Source organism: Cebus imitator, unplaced genomic scaffold, assembly GCF_001604975.1.
Source record: "Cebus imitator isolate Cc_AM_T3 unplaced genomic scaffold, Cebus_imitator-1.0 Scaffold92, whole genome shotgun sequence".
NCBI lineage: Eukaryota > Metazoa > Chordata > Mammalia > Primates > Cebidae > Cebus > Cebus imitator.
In genome coordinates, this window is record NW_016107407.1 from 9,365,900 (window position 1) to 9,390,051 (window position 24,152).

General features: G+C 40.8%; 1 protein-coding gene across 1 annotated transcript in view; it reads right to left on the reverse strand.

Annotated features, from left to right (window-relative positions):
* Positions 1-5,703, reverse strand: part of LOC108309272 (amyloid beta precursor protein binding family B member 1 interacting protein) — a 117,405-nt gene extending 111,702 nt beyond the window's left edge. The window contains exons 1-2 of the mRNA XM_017535514.2: positions 5,408-5,703; positions 5,012-5,214 (exon numbers count right to left, since the gene is read on the reverse strand). The gene's annotated coding sequence lies outside the window, so the exon portion shown is untranslated. The remainder of the gene's footprint in view (positions 1-5,011; positions 5,215-5,407) is intronic.
* Between the last annotated feature and the right edge of the window lie 18,449 nt (positions 5,704-24,152).

Here is a 24,152-nt window from a genome sequence, read left to right on the forward strand (position 1 = left end):
TATTTTAGTAGAGACAGAGTTTCACCATGTTGGTCAGGCTAGTCTCGAACTCCTGACCTCAGGTGATCTGCCTGCCTTGGCCTCCCAAAGTGCTGGGATTACAGGCATGAGCCACCTTGCCCGGCCACAAGTTCTTTATTTGACTTAAAAATCAGAGTTCTTTACTGATGATTCTTGGTCATTTTATCAGTGTCTAAGATAGCACAATTTCTGTGGTACTTACTCTTAATTATTTCTAATACGCGTTGTTTTTGTGCTATTCAATTAAAGTAAGCTGTCTTTAGTGAACAGCACACTCTACTTGTGACCACTCAGAGTCAACTGGGAACCTAACTCCAGTCTGCCATCCCAGTGTTCTCTAATCCCCAGTTTGACACTATCCTTTACAAATGTATGTACATGCTTCCTAAATGCTTTTTAAAAATTAGTACATTCAGAATAATGATTACATCTAGCTGGGAAATGAGGAAATGTTATTGGAAAGATACCAGGAAATGCCTTGGTAAATCTTCTACTTCTCAAGCTGGGTGATAGGTATCCAGATGTTGGCTTTATTATTATTTGTCGTGATTTACATATACACATCATCTTTTATATATATGAAACATTTCATAAAAAGTGAAGGAAGAAATAAATCTAGTCATAATTCACTTGTTCTAATATCAATTTTTATTTTTCTTCAGCTTGATATGATGTAGCTCTTTGAATGTAAACCTTTCGGTAGGTTTGCAGAAGCGTAATTGCTGTGTGATTTAGCATTTATACCCCATCCCAGCCCACAGCCATCTCATTGATGATTCTGTGATATGAGACAAAATCAAAAAGATCCCCAGCAGAATTGAAAACAAATGTTAAACTCACTGCTTTGTTGATTTAATCAGTCTAGCCAGCTATCATGTGGGATTAGAATATAATAAACACAAAAACAAAAACACAAGATTGCTGACAAAGCAGATTCTTTTTTCAAGACACATGTAAAGATAATAGCTACAAAGTTGATTATAATGTCTTGTTTTCCCACAATAACATGACAAGTTCTTGGCTTGGTTTCCTTCTATTCCTGCTTCTCCTCGACCCTGGTTGGTTGTAGGGACCCCGATATGTAGCCCTACAGCACACAAGTCTGATTACACATGGAATTCTAACTGCCTAGTCACATCTCCTCTTCCAGACTATAAACTCATTGCAGAAAGCCTCCATGTTTTTTCAAGGGTGCTACTATCAGAATGGCCCAGTTCAAACAACAGCTCTGTTTCTTAATTCCTGTGTAAGTTTCTTAACCTCTCCCTGTTTTCATCTTGATGTGAGGATTAACGAGATGACACATCTAAATTAGTTACTACAGGCCCGGTAGTATTTATAAGTAAACATTATAATAATTATTATTTACTATTACCATGTGATGATCAAAGAGAAAACTGAGTTGACAGGGAAGAAAGAAAATAGCTCTTATGAGTCTTAATGATTCAAGTTCATGGTCAATGCTCAGGAAATGTTTAGAAACTGAGTCATGGAATCAAGCTCCAGAATATGTAGAATAATGAGAATATGTGATGCCTTGGAGTGGTGTTACCTCTTTGATTGCTCATGCCTGAAGTTTGGGACCAGTGGAGCCAATGGGATCTCAGGGGCTTGTGATATTTTCTTGGTACCACTCAAGGGAAATTAATACATTCTCCACATTTAGCCAACATCTTTGGAGTCCAAATTTTGGGGCCAGAATTTGGCTAGGAAAGGACGATGCAGTGGTGGCAGGTCACATCCTGTAGTCCTTCAAAGCTGTCCCCAGGGCCTGCCCTGCCACGCTGCAAGTACTATCTAGTCTGTTACACTGGGTATAAGTGTAATGGCATTCCTTCATACGATAGTCCACTCTTTTCAAGAGAACTCTAGTGATTACTGTTCCAGATATCTAGCAGTTTTCTCTAAAAGTCATGTTTCTTATGATAATTAAAACTGTAATACATATAAAAAATCCGTATGCATCCAGAATAGCAACCTTATACCTTAAAATCTGGCATTTATTATGTATCCGAATTTATAATAAAAGCTTCAGGTTTAAGTGACTTGCCTCTTAGATGACAGCAATGATATAAAACACATACATACATTTTCTTACTGAGAAAATATCAGTTATATTAATAAAAATTGTTCTATTTTGAGGTGAGAATTCCTAACATCACTCTAGTCCCCATAAAATAAACTCATGGGGTCCTATAAAATTGTAAATATTGTGGTTCAATAGGCTATGGAATGCAGACAATTTATTATAAGATTTGTGGACTCACTAAAAAGTTTTAGGAATAAAAATAATTAAAATAAAATTGAGGACCTAGAAATAGAAATTCCATTTGACCCAGCAATCCCATTACTGGGTATATATCCAAAGGATTACAAATCGTTCTACTATAAGAACACGTGCACACGAATGTTCATTGCAGCACTGTTTACAATAGCAAAGACCTGGAACCAACCCAAATTCCCATCGACGATAGACTGGATAGGGAAAATGTGGCACATATACACCATGGAATATTATGCAGCCATCAAAAATGATGAGTTTGGGTCCTTGTAGGGACATGGATGAACCTGGAAACCATCATTCTCAGCAAACTGACACAAGAGCAGAAGATCAAACACCGCATGTTCTCACTCATAGGCGGGTGTTGAGCAATGAGAACACATGGACACAGGGAGGGGAGCACTACACACTGGGGGTCAGTTGGGGGGAAATAGGGGAGGGAGGGTGGGGGGTGGGGAGCTGGGGAGAGATAGCAAGGGGAGAAATGCCAGATGTAGGTGATGGGGAGAAAGGCAGCAAATCACACTGCCACATGTGTACGTATGCAACAATTTTGCATGTTCTTCACATGTACCCCAAACCTAAAATGCAATAAAATAAATAAATGGGAAAAAAAATAAAAATAAATAAAATTGAAGAGAATTAGAAGTAAATGAAAATAATAATGCTCTCTAAAAGTAAGATGGCTAAAAGAAAATCCAAAGAGGCATATCAAACATAGACATTTATGGTAATGAACTTTGTAAGTAGCTCATTCTAATAATAATATGGAAATATTTAAAACTTTCATTGATGAGTGAAAAAAGGTAAATCAATAGTGGGTAACTGGTGTACATTCTTGGGATATAAAAATATAAAAAATGTAATAGATACTATAAAACCTAGTAAGTACTGTGTTTAATATTTAAAATAACTAATGCCATAAAGTAATTAATATTACAGTTATATTTCTTGAGAAATAGCAATTGAAGGATTTCAAAATATAATATTGACCTGTTCAAGTTTGGGTTCTTCATTCTCTCAGTTTTCAAATAGGATGGAAATTTGCCTTTTTACATATAGACCAGATACTCACTGTGCTTTTACAGGAACTTCTCAGAAACAAAAGACCTCAAATATGTTGATATTTCAGAATATAAGAAAATCTGTTATCATGATTATGATCATTTTCTCCACTTTAAAACATTCATGATCAGCAATTCTAAGTTTCCAGTATTCCAGTTGGGACTAATTCAAAGAATAATAGCAACTCCTCAGTTGCTCTCTCAAGGACAGACATAATGTAGTCCAATCATCTCACTTTACTGATGTTATCTGAAGTCCAGGGAGAAGTTATGCAAGTTAATCAAGGACATCCTTAGCTAGCTGGGGCCAGATTTAAGAGCCAGAACCCAGGCCTCCCAAGTGCTCAGGAAAGACACAAATATTAGTAATTTTTAATAGCTTAAGGATTAATAGCTTAATAATTATTAATAGTTTATGGACACATATTAATAGTTTAAGGATGACGTTAAATTTCTTAGACTTATCACAACACACTTTGAGCAGACAGGAAGTATCACTAGAAGACGTTACAAAGTCTTTCTCGGCAGATCCTTGCTAATTTTGCCAGCCAGCATCATCATCCTGGCCCATGTACCACCCAGTATTCCAGTATTTCCAGAGGGAAAATCACTGCTCTAGGTTTACGAAAAAGGACAAACTTTTCCTTTCTGAAATTTCTGTCTGGAGACCCAGATTTTTAAATGAATAGTACCAGCACCTTCGTTTAAACCACGTATGTCACCAGAAAAAAACAAAAAAAAAAAAAACAAAAAAAACAAACTGGGGGCATAATCAACACACGTGCCTTTTTCTTTTGTCACTTTAGTACTCTGTCTCGTTAAGGATCACATCAAAATTTGTTTTGGAACCGCTAAGTCCTGAGTGGCTTTAGGAAACACATTTCACTTTCCACAGGAGTATGAATGCTATGAAATACCTTCCTAGAAGGAAAGTAAGAGGTACACTGGGCTAGGTCTTTGGCGGGACACCCGCGCAGAGGTTCTTGGAGACATTAGGACACCCTAGTTTCCTCCATGCTGTAAAAGGCCCTCTGGACCTCTGTGAAACTTGTGCCTGGTGTCCAAGTGTATCTTTAAGGTATTTTAAAATGAAAATGAGAATAATTCAGGGGAAAGAAGTTATTTTTAAAAAGAAGAAAGAATTGTCCAAAAGTTTTAGAGGAAGGAAACAGTCTAAGAAGCGTCAGACTACGAGCCACATTCAAATTCTCACGCGACTGGTATTTAATCTACAGTGCCTGGAACGCCCCTCAAGAATCCCTCTACATTTGGGTAGATTGGGGCTCCCGGACCTGCCGACCTTCTGGACGCGCGAAGGCTCATACCAGTTCCCCGTTTGACCTTGTAGCAATTTCCTGGGCAGGAAATAGGTCAAATCTGATGCAACAGCTTGGGCAAAGGCAAGCCTGACCCCAAGCCCCCAGACTCCCACCTTCGCGAGCCGGGTCCAGTGTGGAGATCGGCGGAGGGCACTCTGGGTACCCGCTGCGCTCGAAGGCCACGCGGGGGGCGCGCGTTCACGAGGCCAGCGCCTGTAGCTGCGCCCGGCATCCGACCCAATGGGCTTGACGCACCGGCCCCGTGACAGCCCCGAGGGTCCCGGGCTGGCGCTCACAGGGCTCCGGAGACTAGGGGCGCCACTTACCTCGACGGCTCTGCGGGGCGCGGCGGGGGTGTGGGAAGGCGGCGGGGCTCGGGCCGCGAAAGCGACGCGCAGTGCAGGCGGCCGTACCCGGGCTCCAGGTCGCTGCCCCGGGGAGGAAGTGCTGTCAGCCCTGCCCTTCCCACGCAGCGTGCAGACGTGTGGCTCTATCCGATCTGCTTTGCTTCGAGGTGCAAGGAGGGCCCCTAGTTAGAGACAGAGGGACAGACAAACGTATGCGTAAAGGACTCAGAGTTAGGGGCTGCTTTCTCTAAATCATCCAGTCTGCGCCTGACTTTCTCCCTATCCCGCCCCCGCTACACAACCACCTTGAAAAGATTTTTTTTTCTTTTTAAATTCTGGGAAACGTTGCTCCTTTCTCTCTTGTCCCTCCCCTACCTGTGCCGTGCGCGCCCTTCTCTCAGGAACGTCTCCTGGCGAATCGACCCATTTTGCAGCCTCAACGCATGAGGGTCTAAGGGACTTGGGGCCAAGCGATGGTTCCACCAGAGAGAAAGGCCGATTTATGTTGCAACAGTCTGCCTAAGTGTTTACTTCAGCACTTTCTGGGCTTCCTCTTTCAGGCCGGTTGTGCAAGGCTTCCCGGCCGCCTGCAGCCCGCCCTCAGGGGACGCAGCGCAGGGCTGGACAGGCGGCACCCGCGTCCCGGCCGGAGTTCAGCTGTCTCTCGCGTGGGGGTGGAGGAAGGGCACTCTGGGCAGAGGCCGTTTCTCAACCAACGGGTTGGTAACCTCACCCTCCTCTCTCCCCACGTTTAACCACGCTCAGTTGGTGGGCTGGGTGTAAAGGAATCACACTGACATGCATTGCTCATAGAAATCCAGAATGGTTTGAACCCCGTAGAAGAGAATTGAGCAATATCTATTTAGCTTATGTACGGATTCGCCTTTTGACCCAGCCACCCTACTTCCAGGAGTGTATTACAAAGATCTGCTGTTGAAAATAAGTGATGCACATGGCACAGGGCATTCATGGCCTCACTATGTGCAATAGCAAAGGAATGGCTGGAAATAGCACTTGTCAGTTGAGAGTGGAGTTTCCTGAGAGAAAGTCGCTGGGAGGTCTGAAAATACAGAAGTTAAAGTCAGTTATGGTTTGTAAATGGCGGTTAAATAAACCTCCCCTTCTCTGCAGCTGTGTCTTCAAAGGCTTATATGTTGGGGAAGGCGGTGGAGACATAAACATAAACTAGATGCATGTGTTAATTCGGCAGTTTCAAATAGTTCTGTCATTTATTTAATGAGAAGCCATTTCCCAAGCACCTACACTTCTAAGAACAATGAAAATAGAGGAAACAATTTCTGCTCTCATGCCTGGTGCATTCTAGTTGGTAGAAAGCAGACAATAGACAAATTAATATTCAACATGTCAAGGTGCTATATTAATTAGGGTAAATGATAAATAAATAGAAAATATATTGTCTCTTCCTTATGATTGTCTTAATAATTTCTTTTCTCTAGCTTTCTTTGTTGTAAAAATAGAATATTTATTTAAATACATATAACATAATATGTGTTAATTGACTGTTATCAGTAATACTTCTGGCCAACAGTAGGCCATTAGTAGTTAAATTTGGGGGGAGTCAAAAGTTATACATGGATTTTCAACTGTGCAGCAGTTTGGTACCCCTAAAACCTGGCATTGTCCTGTTACAGTAGGTAGCTAGTCAGGTATGAGCAGGGCAGGAGAGGGCTCCCCCGACTCCATACCAAGAACGTCAGGTGATGATCAAGCAGCTGTTAACCGTCCTTCTAAAATAATAATTGGTCACAGCCAATTATTAGCCTTACTGATAACAGTCAATGAACATATACTATATGCATTAAATACTGTATTTTTACAATAAAGTAAGCTAGAGAAACTGTTATTAACAAATCAAAGAGAAAATATATTTTCTATTTATTTATTTCCAGAGACAGTCTCACTCTGTTCCTGGACTAGAGTGCAGTGGTGAGATCATAGCTCCTTGTAGCCTCAAACTCCTAGGCTCAAGAGATCCTCTGGCGTCAGCCTTCTGAGCAACTGGGACTATAAGCATGCACTATCATTCCAGCTAATTTTATTTTATTTTAAATAATTTTTTGTAAGATGGGTCTTGCCATGTTTCCCAGGCTGGTCTCAAATTCCTGGCCTTAAGCAATCTTCCTGCCTCGGCCTCCCAAAGTGCTGGGATTACAGGCATGAACCACTGTGACTGATCTCACATTTACTATTTCTTAAGTGGAAGTGGATCATCATAAAGGTTTTCATCCTCATCTCGTTCATGTTACTCAATTTTACTGGGAGGAGAAAGAGGAGAGGTTGATCTTGTTGTTTCAGGGATGGCAGAGGCAGAAGGAAATCCAAGTATAGATGAACCCATGCAATTCAAACCCATGTTGTTCAAGGGTCAATTGTATAATGGTTCTGACTAGGTTGGCAGCAGTGGAAATGGGAAAAAATGGGTGAACTTGAGAGACATTTAGAAGGTAGTTGGCCAGAGATTGAGAGGGCTGGATATAGGCAGAGGGAGAAGAGCAGGCAGGCAAGGATGACTCCTAAGAATCAGGTTTGTATGATGGTGGCTGACAGTCCCATTATCAAGATGGGAACTCTGGAAGAGTGGTATTTGGGCAGGGGAAAATAGTGAGTTTTATTGTTTGCAAGTTGAATTGGACAAATCTTTAAGACATCCAAGGGGAGACTTCAAGTAGAGAATTGTATAGAAGAATCCTTTGCCCAGAGAAGTGTGATTCAGAGTCAGAGATACATATTTTGAGTAATCATATAGGTGGTGATTTATGAGATTGCGTAGAGAGACTATGACGTGGGATGAAACAGAGGCCTAGGGCTAAGTCTTAAGGAACTCCAGCATCTAAAGTAGAGGACAGAGAGTCCACAAAGAACACAGAGGAAGAGCTTTAAGGGGGTAGGAGGAAAACTAGGAGAAAGTGCTGTGGAAGCCACAAGAGTGGGAGGATGTGGTCAGCAATATCCAGAAATGTTGCAAGGACAAGTCAGTAAGACTGAGACATGGTAATTGGCTTTACCAATGTTAGTGACCTCAGAAACCAACTGCAATAGCATGATGGGCTGCAGGCCAAAGTGGGTTGAGGAGTGAACAGGGTGTGAAGAAATGAAGATGGTGAGCAAAGCAGCCCTTGTAAATAGTTTGCCTATTGTATTAGTCTGTTCTCACACTGCTAATAACGACATACCCCAGACTGGGTAATTTATAAAGAAAAGAGGTTTAATTGACTCACAGTTCAGCATGGCAGTGAAGGCCTCATAATCATGGCAGAAGGGGAACAAGGAGCAAAGTCATGTCTTACATGGCAGCAGGCAAGAAAGCATGTATGGGGAACTCCCATTTATAAAACCATCAGACTCGTGACACTTATTTACTATCACAAGAACAGTATGGGAGAAACAGTCCCCATGATTCAGTTATCTTCACCTGGCCCTGCCCTTGACATTTGGGGATTATTACAATTCAAGGTGAGATTTGCATGGGGACACAGCCAAACCATATCACCTGTGAAGAGAGGAAAGGGGACAGGGAGGCAGTGGGTGGAGGATATGAAATTAAGGAAGATTTCATTTATTTATTTATTTATTTTATTTTTAGAGACAGGGTCTTGCTCTGTTGCCCTGGCTGGAGTGCAGTGGTGTGATCATAGCTCACTTGCAGCCTCTAATTCCTGAGCTCAAGTGATCCTCCCACCTCAGCATCCCAAAGTGCTGGGATCACAGGCACGAGCCCCACTATACCCAGCCTTTTATGTATTTTCTTAAAAAATGATTTTCAAACAGGAATAATTGAGATGAGTGTGAGGAGTCGACATTAACAAGAGAGTAGAAATAATTGATGGTGAAAAGTTTTCAAGACGGAAGTGGGTTGAGTCCAAAATGTAGGTAAATGAATGGGCCCCAGATAAGGAGACTTCCTCCATTTTATGGTGGGTTTAGAGTAGATAAGGATCTTCTTTCATATGGCTGTAACATAAGGAAATCTAACCTCAAGCCTCTGTTTTCCTTGCCAGAAGCAGGGTCATCTGCTGAGAGTGAACTTGGAGATCAGCCAGGCATTGATTTGGGGAGCTGGAGAAAGTCTGATAAGGTCATTGAAGAGAATGGGAGAGAAAGGGGATCAGAAACTGTAACGGGATTTCCAGGCAGATTCAGCATCCACTTAAAACAGGCAATCATGAATTATGGTGGAAGCCATCTTGTCGGCTGTGCCTCTCTCCTGCAGGACTAGGTTTGGATGGAAGATGGAAGGATGGGTTATTGTGGTCAGAAGTTAGACAGAGTGAACTTGCTTCTGGAGGTGGAGAGCTTATGGGTGCTGACAAAGTCCAGGGAGTGACCGTGGCCTGCGTGGCTGAGATGACCAAGGACATGAGAGGCTAAGGGGCCATGTGCATCATCCCAGCTAACTGTTTATGTCACTCGGGATTGGGGTGGCCACATCACTTATTGTCTCAAGACCGGGATATGTTTGAGACTACCAAATTGCCAAGTAGATGGGAAGCTAAGGAACAATTGTAGGCCACGTGCAGTGGCTCATGCCTGTTATCCCAGCACTTTGGGAGGTTAAGGCAGGAGAATTGCTTGAGTCCAGGAGTTTGAGACCACCCTGGACAACACAGCAAGACTATCTTTACAAAAAATAAGAAATTAGCTGAGTATGGTATGTGTGACTGTAGTTCCAGCTACTCAGAAGGATGAGATGGGAGGATGGCTTGAACTTAGAACTTTGAGTCTGCAGAAAGCTGCGATCATGTCACTGCACTCATCCTAGGTGACAGAGTTATAATTCATGACTGTTTCAGGCAAACAGAATGATGACAGGATTTAAGCTTATCTTAAAAGGTGACAGAGAATCACGTGTCAGGGTTTTGAAATGAGAAGGAGGAGAACTGGGTTGTTTAGTCAGGCGTCATGAGCCTCAAATGAGAAAGCTTTTCTCATTTGCTTGGAGTTTTGTTTTTAATAAAAAGATTAGCCATTTATGATTTGCAAGTAGCAGTGAGGAGCATGGAGAACAGTAAGTTCGCCTTTCAAACTTAAAGTTGCTGGAATTTAAGAGAATAAATCACTGTCTTTTGAGAAAGCTGCAGTGGAAATGGTGTCCTCAGGGCACAATTAAAGCCTGAAGTTAGAGGAACACTCCAGAAATAGCTTCAAGACATAGGAGTGGCAGTGAAAGATTTTGGGAGGTGGGGAAGAGAATGACCCATGGGGTCATGAACACGGAATCACAGCCCATAGTGGAGAGGATGGTGTTGGGGGAAACCCCCCAGGTGGCTTCCTCTTTGGAGAGTGACCAATAAAAACTAAAAACAGATTTCAGCCAGGCGTGGTGGCTTATGTCTGTAATCCCAGCACTTTGGGAAGACCAGGTGGCCAGATCGCTTGAGGTCAGGAGTTTGAGACCAGCCTTGCCAACATGGTGAAATCCCATCTCTACTAAAAATACAAAAATTAGCCAGGTGTGGTAGTATATGCCTGTAATCCCAGCTACTCAAGGAGGCTGAGGCAGGATAATCCCTTGATTCTGGGAGCTGGAGGTTGCAGTGAACTAGAATAGTGCCACTGCACTCCAGCCTGGGTGACAGAGCAAGACTCTGTCTCAAGAAAATAAAAGGGGACTTCCTCAGGTATCTCAGAAGAAGATGGCTAGCGGCTAAAAGGCATGTGTTATGGGACTGTAAAGAAACTCAGTTTACATTGAGTTGGATTTTGACTGTGTCTCATTACCTGACTCTGTCGGCAAGACCATCAAATCCAACATGTATTTTCTAATCTCTTCCTGGCCGGAATACTTTTACCTTCTGTAAGGGGACCTGGGTTGACTTGAAGTTAGAACTCTGGTAACTTTTCCTTTTTCTTTTTTACAGATGATACTTTTTCTTTAGTTTAGCATTTTATAAAGCTGCTCATTTATTTAATTTGACTTGCCCTCAATTGTAGGGGATACTAGTTTGATTTAAATATCTAGCTTATTTTTAAAAATCTAACTTTTATGCCATCTGTAGTAGACTGTATTTTCCAAAGATGACCATGGCCACACCTTTCTTCCCCCTTAAGAGGTAGGATCCATTTATCTCCCTCTCCCTTGAATGTACTTTGACCAGCAGAATAGAGTAGAAGTGATGGTGAACATAGCACTTAAATCCTGCCTCTTCTGGCCTTGAGCAGTCATGAAGAAGTCCTGGCTACTATGTCAGGAATGAAGCCACATGGTGAGGCATGGAGGCATCAGATGTGAAGCGAAGCCACCATTTTCAACACCCAGCCCCAGGAAGCCTTCAGATGATTCCTGTGCCAGCTCATCTCTAAATACGGCTGCATGTGAGACCAAGGGAGAATCACCCTGGTGAACGTTGTATCCCTGAAAGATGATAAAAAATGGCCGTCTTAAGCCTCTAAGTCAACGGTCCCCAGGAACCAGGTTCATGGCATCAGGAACTGGGTTCATGGAAGACAATTTTTCCACAGATTGGTGGGGGAACGGTTTCAGGATGATTCAAGTGCATTGCATTTATTGTGTGCTTTATTTCTATTATTATTACATTGTGATATATAATGAAATAGTTATACAACTCACCATAATGTAGAATCAGTGGGAACCCTGAGCTTGTTTTCCAGCAACTAGGTGAGCCCATCTGGGGATGACAGGAGACAGTGGCAGATCATCAGGCATTAGATTCTCATAAGGAGTGTACAACCTACATCCCTCACATAAGTAGTTCACAATAGGGTTCATGCTCCTATGAGAATCTAATGCTGCCACTGATCTGGCAGGAGGTAGAGCTCAGGCAGTAATGCAAGTAATATAGTTTGGCTGTGTCCTCATCCAAATTTCATCTTGAATTGTAGCTCCCACAATCCCCACAAGTCATGGGAGGGACCTGGTAGGAGGTAATTGAATCATGGGGGTGGGTTTTTCCTGTGCTGTTCTCATGATAGTGAATAAGTCTCATGAGATCTGACGGTTTAATAAAGGGCAGTTCCCCTGCACATGCTCTCTTGCCTGCCGCCATGTAAGATGTGCCTGTGCTCCTCCTTTGCCTTCCACCATAATTGTGAAGCTTCCCAAGCTATGTGGAACTATGAGCCCATTAAACCTCTTTTTTTTTATTTTTATTTTTATAAATTACCCAGTTTTCTTTATGGCAGTATGAAAATTGACTAATAGAGTGAGTGATGGTGGAGGGGGCAGCTATAAATACAGATGAAGCTTCACTCGCTTGTCCACTGCTTACCTCCTGCTATGTGGCCTGGTTCCTAACAGGCCATGGACAGTTACCAGTTGGTGGTCCGGAGCTTGGGGACCCCTGTTGTAAGTGTTGGTTTGTTCACAGCAATAGACACCAAAGACACTATCTTGGGTATCAGTGCTTCTCATTTGTCTGTTACAGTCAAATTTCAATGCTTTAACTTTTTAAATATTATAAACTGGCAATGAAAAATAACTCTGCTCATGATTTCTATTTTAACCATAACAGGTATATATAATTAATATATTTTTACTAATTTCATGTTTTACATATAGCAAATATATTTTCTCTTGCCTGTTAACAAGATCCTCTCTCTACCTGCCTCCTCACTTGCTACTACTGGTCCCTTGCCTTTGTTCGAAGCCAACTCCTTTCTCTCCCACACCCCAGTGGTACTCAGTGGGAGGAGAACCAGAAAAAAAAGGATGAAGACCAGCCACAGGAGGAGAGGAATGGAGAAGACATGAGAGAGTTCAAGAAGACTTGGTAGAGAATTTTTGGTGGGGAGCTAAGAGCAAGGCAAGGAGAAAAGGGTTTGAGGGAAACTGCAGGTTATGAGATGGGTGGAGGTGGGAAGAAAGGGAGGAAAATATCATGGACTTGGTTTAAAATCAAATTGGCTGCTGGTTTCTTTGCATTGACACTGCACAGGGCCTATGGCCATGGGAGGGGGCCCAGTGTTAGTCAGGGTACTAAACAGGCATTAAATTCATGAAACTCTGAGATATACATTTGATGCTTGAACAAGGCGTAGGTTAGGGGACTGACCTCCGTGCATTTTAAAATTCCATGTATAACTTTTGACTCCTCAAAAACTTCACTGCTAATAGCCTACTGTTGACTGGAAACCTTATCAATAACATACAGAGTTAATTAACACATATTTTGTATGTTATACGTATTATATACTGTATCCTTACAATAAAGTAAGCTAGGAAAAGGAAAATTTTAAGAAAATCACAAAGAAGCGAAAGTATGTTTACATGACTTACCCACCCCACCCATCCCTATATGCACAAACATTCTGACTTTTTGAAATCATATTTTTCTGAATGCTTGCCACTATTTCAATAAAGTCATGGCTGCTCTTGAATGAAAAATGTTAATAAAATAAAATCTTCCCTAAAAGCTGGTTATCCAACCTTTATCATGCTTGTTAAGTGGAAGCGGACCACTTAAAGGTCTTCATCCTCATCATCCTCATCATCTTCATGTTGAGTAGGCTGAGGGGGAGGAAGATGAAGAGACCTTGCTGTTTCAGGGGTGGCAGAGGCAGAAGAAAATTCACGTATAAATCGACCCATGCAGTTCAAAGCCATGTTGTTCAATGACCAACTGCATACGCATATACTGTCTCACCCAGAGCATGTGTCCATAAACCAGTTATCATGACTACCTAGTATAATTGATTGAAAGTACAAAACACATGGGTATTGTCTGATTTGCAAGGATCAAAATCCATTCAAACAGGCTCAAGCCAAAAGGAAATTATGGCTTGAGCCATGGCTAATAGCTCATGGAACAGCAGGAAGGATAGCCAGTCTCTTGAGAGATGAGACTAAGAACTTGAAGACCCCCAGGAAGTCTCTCCATCTTTTTCTTTGTGTGCCCACATGATTAATATTAATCAATTAATATAACATAATTAATATTCTCTGACCAACCTTTTTATCCTTTTTCTGCAGATCAGCTTTCTCTAGTCTACCACAGCCACTCCCCTGAATCAGGCTTCATGAACTCTAGACTTGGAGATGGAGATGGTGCAGAAAGCCCCCTGGAGGGCTTTCAGGAACAATATCTGTAAGGTAGCGTAGGAAGAAGGGTTGGATATTGGGAAAAGTTAAACTATGATGCAGCATCAATGAAGGCCTCAGCCAATTCTGCAGGGAATTCTAGGCCAGACCTTTGAACTGCTCATGTTGACCAGCCATCAGATGCTGGCTGTCCCTGGGGAGAGGGACATATCTTTAGACAAAGTGAATCCCTTTGGTTCAGGGCAACTTTTGGAGAGGACCTCAGCTATGAATAGTCAGCAGCTAGCACCCTTGCAAGGAGGATGGTGAGCCCTGGGTACCCATTCAGCCACCCAGTCCAGCTTGACCTCATGTCCCATCTCAAACACCAACTGGGACTGAAGCGAGTCCCTGCGTTCCACTTCCACATCCCTAGGAGTGAGAATCTGATTAAATTAGGTGTCTGTTTCCTGTCCTGATCGGCTCTGGCCCTGGAAGTCAGATCACGAGGTACATTACCCACTGGGTATTAACTAACGCATTTGCTAATAACCAGTTGGCAAAAACAATTTGTCTTTGATTATAAATGCAAATTTGTCTTTGTCTTTTAATAATAAATGCAAATCAGCAAAGGTTGGATAATCAGTTTCTAGGGTAGATAGTACTTTATTAACATTTTTCATTCAAGAGCAGCTATGACTTTATTGAAATAGTGGCAAACACTCAGAAAAATATAATTTCAAAAAGTCAGATGGATGAGGTGGTAAGTCATGTAAAAACAAGCAAGTCCACATTTATCCAGAAGACAGGTAAATATTTATCTTTTTATTATTTTTTCTTTCTTTTTTTTTTTTTTTTTGAGTCAAAGTCTTGCTCTGTCACCCATGCTGGAGTTCAGTAGTGTGATCTTGGCTCAAGGCAACCTCCGCCTCCCAGTTTCAAGCAATTCTCATGTCTCAACCTCTCGAGCAGCTGGGATTACAGGCATGCCACCATACCTGGCTAATTTTTATAGTTTCAGTAGAGATGAGGTTTTGCCATTTTGGCCAGGCTAGTCTTGAACTCCTGATCTTAAGTGATCTGCCTGCTTTGGCCTCCCAAAGTGTTGGGATTACAAAGTGCTGGGATCCTAAAGTGGCATGAGCCACCGTGCCTGGCCAATATTTATCTTTTAACAGCATGCTTTACCTTTTTGTTTACCACATTTTTAGTTTTGCCTTTTCCAGAATGTCATGGAGTTGAAATCACACAGCATGCAACCGGCTTTTCAGACCAGCTTAATTCACTTAGCAATGTGCATTGAGGATTTATTCATGTCTTTGTGTGGCTTGATAGCTCATTCCTTTCAACTACTGAATTATATTTGATTATATAAATATATTGCAGTTTGTTTATCCATTTATCTACAGAAAGCCAGAAAAGGGGTCTTCAGTTAGACTTCACAAGAGGGTTCTTGGATCTTGCACAGAAAGGAATTCAAGGCAAGTTGCAGAATGCAGTGAGAAGAGTTGCTTTATTGAAAGGTACTCAGATACAGAGGAGGGTGTCCTCAGAAAGCAAGCAGAGGAATGTACCATCTTTGTTTAAGCTATTTCTTATGTTGGTGTCCATGACAAGACTAAACTAAGCTGAGCCTGTGTATGAGTGGGCTGACAGCATGACAGAATTTATTATTTGATTGATTTAAAGAAAACTATCTTGACAGTTTAGCATGTAAGTACATCAAAACATAACTATAGTTATCTTGAAAGCATATATTGTTATGGCTATTGGAACATCTGAACTTTCTGTTGTGGTAGGAGTTTGTTCTTGCAGACATTATCAAGCTACCTACTTAGCTTGGTAAATGACTGGTAAGCAATGTGGCTTGTTAGTTTTAAGACAGAGGTGATTTAAAACTGGTGTCATCCTAGGCTCCTGCTTCCCTAACAGAAATACATCTTGGTTGCTACCCGTTTTGGGTCACTATGAATAAAACTGCTATAAGAATTCACATGCAGGATTTTTGTGGACATGAGTTTTCAAATCAGCTGGGCAAATTCCTAGGAGTGTGATTGCTGGATCATATACGAACACTATGTTTAGCTTTGTAAGAAACTGCCTAACTGTCTTCCCAAGTGGCTGTACCATTTTGCATCCCCACCGACAATGAACGAGAGCTCCTGTTGCTCTGCACTCTCACCAGCAATTGCTGTTGTGGGGTTTTCGGATTTAAGCCATTCTAATGGGTGCATAGTGGTGGTATCTCATTGTTGTTTTAATTTGCATTTCCCTAATGGCAAATGATGTTGAGCATCTCTTCATATGCTTAATTACTATCTGTAGATCTTTTTCCCATGTTTACTTGGCTTTGTTGTATTATTGATAAGTTTGTAAGAGTTCTTTGGATATTTGAGATGACTGAATTTTTACTATTTGATTCCTGCTTACTTATAATTAATCCTAGCAAGGCCTGAAAAACTTCTTCTCTCACCCTCATTTCCTTTCACACAGTGGTGGCAAATGGCAGCTACCACCAGTCAGCTTTTATATGAAACACCAAATTTGGCAAAAGGTGGTTTAGGGCTGTAAAATGTGTGAAAAGCCAGGCTATAACATCTTTACTGAAAATACCTCCTCTATGAAAAGGGGCCATTTATTTCATCCAATGTGGTTCTCAGCTCTGAGTACACATTAGGACCACCAGGGTAACTATTAAAAATACTGATGTCCTAGCCAATATCTTTAATAATTTTTTTAATTTAAAATTTTTCCATTTTTAGAGATAGAGTCTTGCTCTGTTACCCAGGGGAGACTGTGGTGGCACATTCATAGCTCACTGCAGCCTTGAACTCCTGGGCTCACACAATCTTCCCACCTCAGCCTCCTGACCACCATGTCTGGCTAATTTTATTTTATTTTAATTTTTGTAGAGATGGGATTTTCACTATGTTGCCTAGGCTGCTCTCAAACTCCTGGCCTCAAATGATCCCGCTACCTCAACCTTCCAAAGTCCTGGGATTACAGGTGCAAGCCATCTCACCCAGCCCAATATCTTAAAATAATTGTTGATATCAAGACTTCAACATCAACTAAAACCGTATCAGACACTACTACATATCCACTAGAATGGCTACAAGAAAAAACATTGATCAAGTCAGGTGTGGTGGCATGTACCTGTGGTCCCACCTGCTCAGGAGATGGAGGTATTAGAATTCCTTGAGCCGAGGAGTTTGAGACCAGCCTGCGAAACATAGCAAACACAGCAAGATCCTGTCTGATTAAGAAAAAATTGATCATACCAAGAGTTGTAAAAGGGTATGGAGGAACTGGAACTCTCATCCACTGCTGGTGGGAATGGAAATGATGCAACTTCAGAAAACAGTTTAGCAGTTTATTAAAAAATTAAGCAACATCCAGTATATGACATGGTCATTCCAATTCTAGGCATCTATCCAAGAGAAAGAAAAACACATGTCCACACAAAGACTTATGCATGAATGTTCATGGCAGTGTTATTTGCAATAGCCCTAAATTGGAATCAACCCAAGTGTTCATCAATAGGTAAATGGATAAACAAAGTGTGTGATATTCATATAGTGAAATGCTACTTTGCAATAATAATAAATGGATACAACATGGATGAACCTCAAAATAATTAGGCTGGATGAAAAAAGCCAGTTAGTAAAAGGAATACATATTGTATGATCACAGTTATATAAAATTCTTGAAAACTGAAACTACTCTATAGTAACAGAAAGCACTGGGAAGGGGAGGGAGGAAGGAAAAGGACGGGATGACAAAGGGTCACAAAAGGGCTCAGAAGTAATGAACATACTCATTATCTCGTTTGTTTTTTGTGATGATTTCCAGGGATGTATACATATGTCAAAACTGACCAAACTAGACACTTTTGTTACCTACAGTTTACTATATGTCAATTGGACCTCAATAAAACTGTGAAAAATATTTTTGTATCTTGACTTGTTATCCAATTTATGATTTCAAAATATTTGATGTTTTAAATCTATAACCTAAATTTTAGTTACAGTCTTATGTATCAACAATAAGGGGAAATCTAATAATCGGCAGTATCACTGCATGTTCTCACATAAAAGTGGGAGTGGAACATTGGGTACACATGGTTATAAAGATGGGAATGATAGATATTGGGGATTACAAGAATAGGGAGGGAGGGAGGGAAGGAGGGAAGGAAAGGGTTGAAAAACTACCCGTTGGGTACTATGCTCCCTGTCTGGGTGACAGGTTCGATTGTACTCCAAGCCTCAGTATCATACAATATACCTTTGTAGCAATTCTGCACATGTATCCCTGGAATCTAAAATAAAAGGTGAAAAAGAAAAGAAAAACTCTTTAATATTAATAACTTTCACCCGTATTCATAAATAGGGAAGACTCAATGGTATAGATTAATTTAATTTAATTGTTAAGACAGCTCTGTTACCCAGGCTGGAGTGCATTGGGTGCAAACATAACTCACTGATAGCCTCTACCTCCTGGGCTCAAGTGCTTCTCCTGCCTCAGCCTCCCAAGTACCTGGGATCACAGACATGCATCACCATGCCTGATTAATTTTTTATTTTTTTGTAGAAATGGGGTCTTCTTATATTGCCCAGGCTGGTCCCAAACTCCTGGCCCCAAGCAATCCTCCCACCTCAGCCTCCCAAAGTGTTGGGATTACAGGTGTGAGCCACTGCACTGGCCTCAATTTTGTATAACTTAGCATTTTGTTTTTGAAAGCCTTGATCTGAAACATAAATCAGAGAGAGAGAAAAAGAGTGAAAAGTCAAAATTGTATTGGAAGAAATGTGAAATCAAATACTATGAATTTTCTGAAAGTTCAGTCAATATCGTAGGCTACAAAAAGCTATAGGATACTGTGGAGCCTTACTGCCTTATATGTACTATAGGAGAGTGATGAAGTAATCAAACATGCCTCACTATAGCAAAGACGTTTTTGTTTCAGAACTGAACACAATGAAAAAGCAGAAGATTTAAGAAACGCTACTGTTACATATTTTGAAAGTTTAGAACACAAGTTTTGTTAGAGGGCTTTTTCATTCAACATAAAGTACTTTTATTGTCTTCTTTGCTAGATCTCTACAACTTCTGGTAACAGAGGCCAAAACACACAAACTCCTCAGACTATCTGGTGAAACTCCATCAAGAACAGGAGAATTCCTACCAGCTCCAATTTAAATAATTTACTGTATGTATATATGTCAAGATTGTAACAGTTTGATTAAAGTAAGAAAAAAATGTGCATGAGAATGTATTGCAATGCTGCAATATTGACCCTGTTTCATATTTCATTTTTGTTTATTTATTTATTTTTTGAGATGGGGGTCCCACTAAGTTGCCTGAGCTGGTCTTGAATCCTGGGCTCAAAACAATCCTCTTGCCTCAGCTTCTTGAGTACTAGGTCTGCTCACTATTTTAGAACCTCAAATTAATATTTGGTAGCTTTTAATGGGCACAGAGTCATTTTTAAATTCGGGCCACAAACACTGTTCAGTTGGATATAAGGTCAATATAAACTATTTCCCTAAGGCACTTAACTTATAGGCAGGTCTTATTCAATAAAAGTGTTTAAATTATGATTTTCATTACTTTAAACTTCTTTATTTTTCTTTCTTAGAGATGAAAGAAAACTAGTTTGAAAAAATTCCTGCATTTTGAAATAAAATGCCTGTAATTCCAGCACTTTGGGAGGCCGAGGTGGGTGGATCACCTGAGGCCAGGAGTTGGAGATCAGACTGGCCAACATGGCGAAATCCCATCTCTACTAAAAATACAAAAATTAGCTGGGTGTGGTGGCACATGCTGTTAGTTCCAGCTACTGGGGAGGCTGAGGCAGGAGAACTGCTTAAACCCGGGAGGTGGAGGTTGCAGTGGGCTGAGATGGTGCCACTGCACCCCGGCCTGGAGAACAGAGTGAGTCTCCAACTCAAAAAAAAAAAAAAATTAAATAAGTAAAATTTCTATTTCAATGAGAGGTTTGTAGAAGAAGATATTACCATATTTGTGTTACAAATTTATGAATAATAGCTTGGCTCTGCATAAAACAGTAACTATTGTTGATTATTATTTATTTTCTTTCTGTGAACATTAACTTTGTGAATTATGATTTTTTTTTCATTTTTACAATAAATATTTTTTCTAAATAGAAAATTTTTAGATTTTTAATTTACATCCTGAGAAATGCATCTTTTTTAAGTGTACAATTTACTGAGGGTTTTTCTCCTTTGATGATGTTTTTAATTTTGATGAAGTTCAATGTATATTTTTCTTTTATGATTAAGTGATTTTTGTGTGTGTCCTACCTATAAAATCTTTGCTGACTCCATGATCACAAAGATTTTCTTTTGTTTTCTTCTAGAAGTTGTATAGTTTTAGCTATAAGTTTATGCATAAGATCAATCCTTAATTAATATTTATGAGTGATGTGCAGTAGATGTTGGGATTCAATCTATTTTCATGCATGTATTCAGTTGTCCAAGCATCATTTGTTGAAACGATTTTCCTGGTTTAGCAGTGCTGTGGCTTGTGTGAGTTAGTCTAACTCTAGGGTTCAGTGACAGAAGCCCAGCTTGCTCTCATACAAAGCTACATATCCCACCTTTAGTCTAGCTTTTATGATTAAGAAGGTGATATTTTGGCTTCCAATAATCACTCATTTATCTTTTGTTCAATACATTCAAAACTCAGGTGGGAAAGAGAGATGCTATTTGCAAGCCCCTTCCATGAAGGGGTCTAGGTTCAAAGCCAGAGGCTGACTAGTTATAGGTCCAGGCTTCATGATGTTTCTGATACCTCCTTTCTCCTTGGGTTATTAAGTTACATACAGGCCACAGCTTTAGGTAGTGGTTGGTTGAAGCATTCCCCCCCACCCATCTTCTTTTCATTGTAAAGTGTCCTTGTTAACAGGTAATTTTTTAAAAAGATAAGCTATAATTCTCATACAAATATAAAATGTATGCTTGAACCTGGAAACCATGATTCTCAGCAAACTGACACAAGAACAGAAAATCAAACACCATATGTTTCCACTCATAGGCGGGTGTTGAACAATGAGAACACATGGACACAGGGAGGGGGGCATCACACACTGGGGTCTGTGGGGGGGGAACTAGGGGAGGGAAAGCAGGGGGTCGGAAGTTGGGAGGGATAATGTGGGGAGAAATATCAGATATAGGTGATGGGGAGGAATGCAGCAAACCACATTGCCACATATGTACCTATGCAACAATCTTGCATGTTCTTCACACGTACCCCAAAACCTAAAATGCAGTAAAATATATAAATTTTAAAAAGATGTTATTTAATTCATCAACTAGTGACGAGGTAAGCTGTTACAACTATTTCAAAGAAACACATGTTTATATGCAATAAAAAATGTTTAAATAAATTTACAAACAGATTAAAAAAAAAAAAACTGGTCGATCTCCAAGGCCATAATCCATTACATTTCACCAGACACAAGTCAACTGCATTTTTGTGAACAAGAATCATTTGCACTATTACCAGTTTTTTATAATTTACGGTCTTTGAGAGTTGCAAAGCCTCTCAAAGACAATGAAAGATGGGGATGGCCAGGATGATAAAGCTAGACAGGACACCCACTAATGTTTTTTATCCATTTCAAAGTCTTTTGTATTTTTTCCTGACACTTTCTATTCTCACTCAGTTTGACATGGGAGCCTAATCCTGTTCTCTCTTACAAGAAGTCTAGCCAGCTACAGTTACATTTGTCTGGTTTCATCTAATTGCCTTCTTGACCTTTCCACTTGAGTATGTATGAGGTATCTCAAACTGAATACGGATAAAACAGAACTTCTGATGTTTTTCTAAGCCAATTCTTCCCCTAGTTTTTCTTATCTCAGTAAAAGGCATCTCTTCAGTCCAAAACCCATGAATCATCATTGATTATTTTATTTCTTCATCGTCACTAATGAATTAGCATGTCTTCTTGGCTCTATCCCCAATTACATACTCTTTCCTTTGTCTCTATCCTCACTTACTTAGATCAAGCCCCATGAACTATTCCTCAGACCAGTTCAATAACTTCTCAGCTGGTCTTGTTCCTTATCCCCTCACCCTCAATCCATTTTCCACACAGTAGGCTGCACTAGATTTTAAAAATATAGACAAGTAACATTTACCAATGTTTTTGTAGAGACAAGTTCCCACTATATTGCCCAGGCAGATCTCAAACTCCTGGGCTTAAGCCATCTTCCCACCTCAGCCTCCCAAAGTGCTGTGATGACAGGGGTAAGTCACCATGCTTCACAAATAAATCATTTTAAAACAGCCCTATGCTGTGCTATGATTGTTGCTATCTTTCTTTTATACATGAGAAAACTGACATGTGTATTTTAAATAATATGCCTACACTCACACATTCATTAAATGGTAGAAATGATATTTAAATCTAGGTCATCTGATTCTAGAGCTTGGACTATTAACCACTGTATCTCCTGCCTCCCTGAACATGTCAGATTTGTCATTCCTTGCTTACATGAAATTTAAACTTGCTCTTGTACTTAGAATAAAACCTGGACTCCTTGCATACTTATAAGATCTGATGCCAATCCCACCTCTCCAACTTCATCTCGTAGCTATCTCTCCCACATAGCAAAACAAACAAAATTCAAGACATACTGGTATTCCTTTCTCTGTTCCTATTTGCTTATTTATTTATTTAGAGATAGGATCACGCTCTATTACCCAGGCTGGAGTGCAGGGGTGCCATCATAGCTCACTGCAGCCTCAAACTCCTGGCTTCAAGCGATCCTCCTGCCTTGGCTCCCAAAGTGCTGGGATGACAGGCACGAGCCACCCCACCTGACCTTTTCCTAAATATTGAGAACCTCTTTGCTGCTTAGAATGCATACTTCCTGGCTCTTTGCTTAGTGATGTCTCTGACCTTTTCAGCCTCAGCTTAAAGAAGGCCTCTTGCTCCTGTTAGGTAAGCTCCCTGAAGACACTGGGGCATAGCTGCACTAAGGATTAGTGGGTGTTTGGGAGGTAGAGAGCTGAGGAAACATAGAGAGTATTTCTCCAAGCACATTGTTCTAAATTGGCTCTTCCTTTTCTAAGAGAGGCAGTGTGAAGTAGTTAATTTAAACACCTGGATCAAATTGTGAAACATAAGGATTAAGAGGTCAGGAAAGGACCCTATGTTCTTACCCTCACCTGGACTGTGAAATGATGCCAATTGTAATGCCTTCGCACCCTCATCACAAGGTTTGTGTGCAGATGGCACCATATTCAAGATTGCTTTGACAACTGTCTGCTAATGTGATCTTCACACCCTAGTAGTGCCTTCACTCATCAGTTCGGCCCAGGACCAGGCAGTGAGGCCAACATGCTTAGAGAAGACCTCGCTGAGCATGCCATTTTCCCATTCTGGGGACCTCAAAGGCTCTGCACTCTATTTCTGCTCATGCAGCAATCTTCAGACATGATGCAATATTCTTCCAATGAACATAGCAAATAAATACATTTAATTTTATTATTATTATTGTTATTTTGAGACAGGGTCTTGCTTTGTTGCCCAGGCTGGAGTGTAGTGGTCTGATTATAGCTCATTGTAACTTTGAATTCCTAGGCTCAAACAATCATCCCAGCTCAGCCTCCTTAGTAGCTGGGGCTACAGGTATAGGCTACCATGCCCACCTAGTTACTCTAATGTTTTGTAGAGCTGGGATATTGCTATGTTTTCCCAGGCTGGTCTCAAACTCTTGACCTAAAATGATCATCCCATGTCAGCCTACCAGAGCACTGAAATTACAGGCATGAGCCACCACACAAGGCAGAAACACATTTTATTTATGTATGTTATAGAGATGGGGTCTTGCCATGTTGCCCAGGCTGGTTTTAAGCTCCTGGGCTCAAACAATCCTCCTGTTTCAGCTTCCCAAAGTCCTGGGATTACAGGCATGAGACATTATGCCCAGCAAGAAATACACTTTCTTTCTTTTATTCTTTTTTTTCTTTTCTTTTCCTTTCTCCTCTCTTCTCTTCTTTCTCTCTCTCTCTCTTTCTTTCTTTTGAGATGGAGTCTCACTCTGTTGTCCAGGTTGCAGTGCAATGGCATGATCTCAGCTCACTGCAACCTCCATC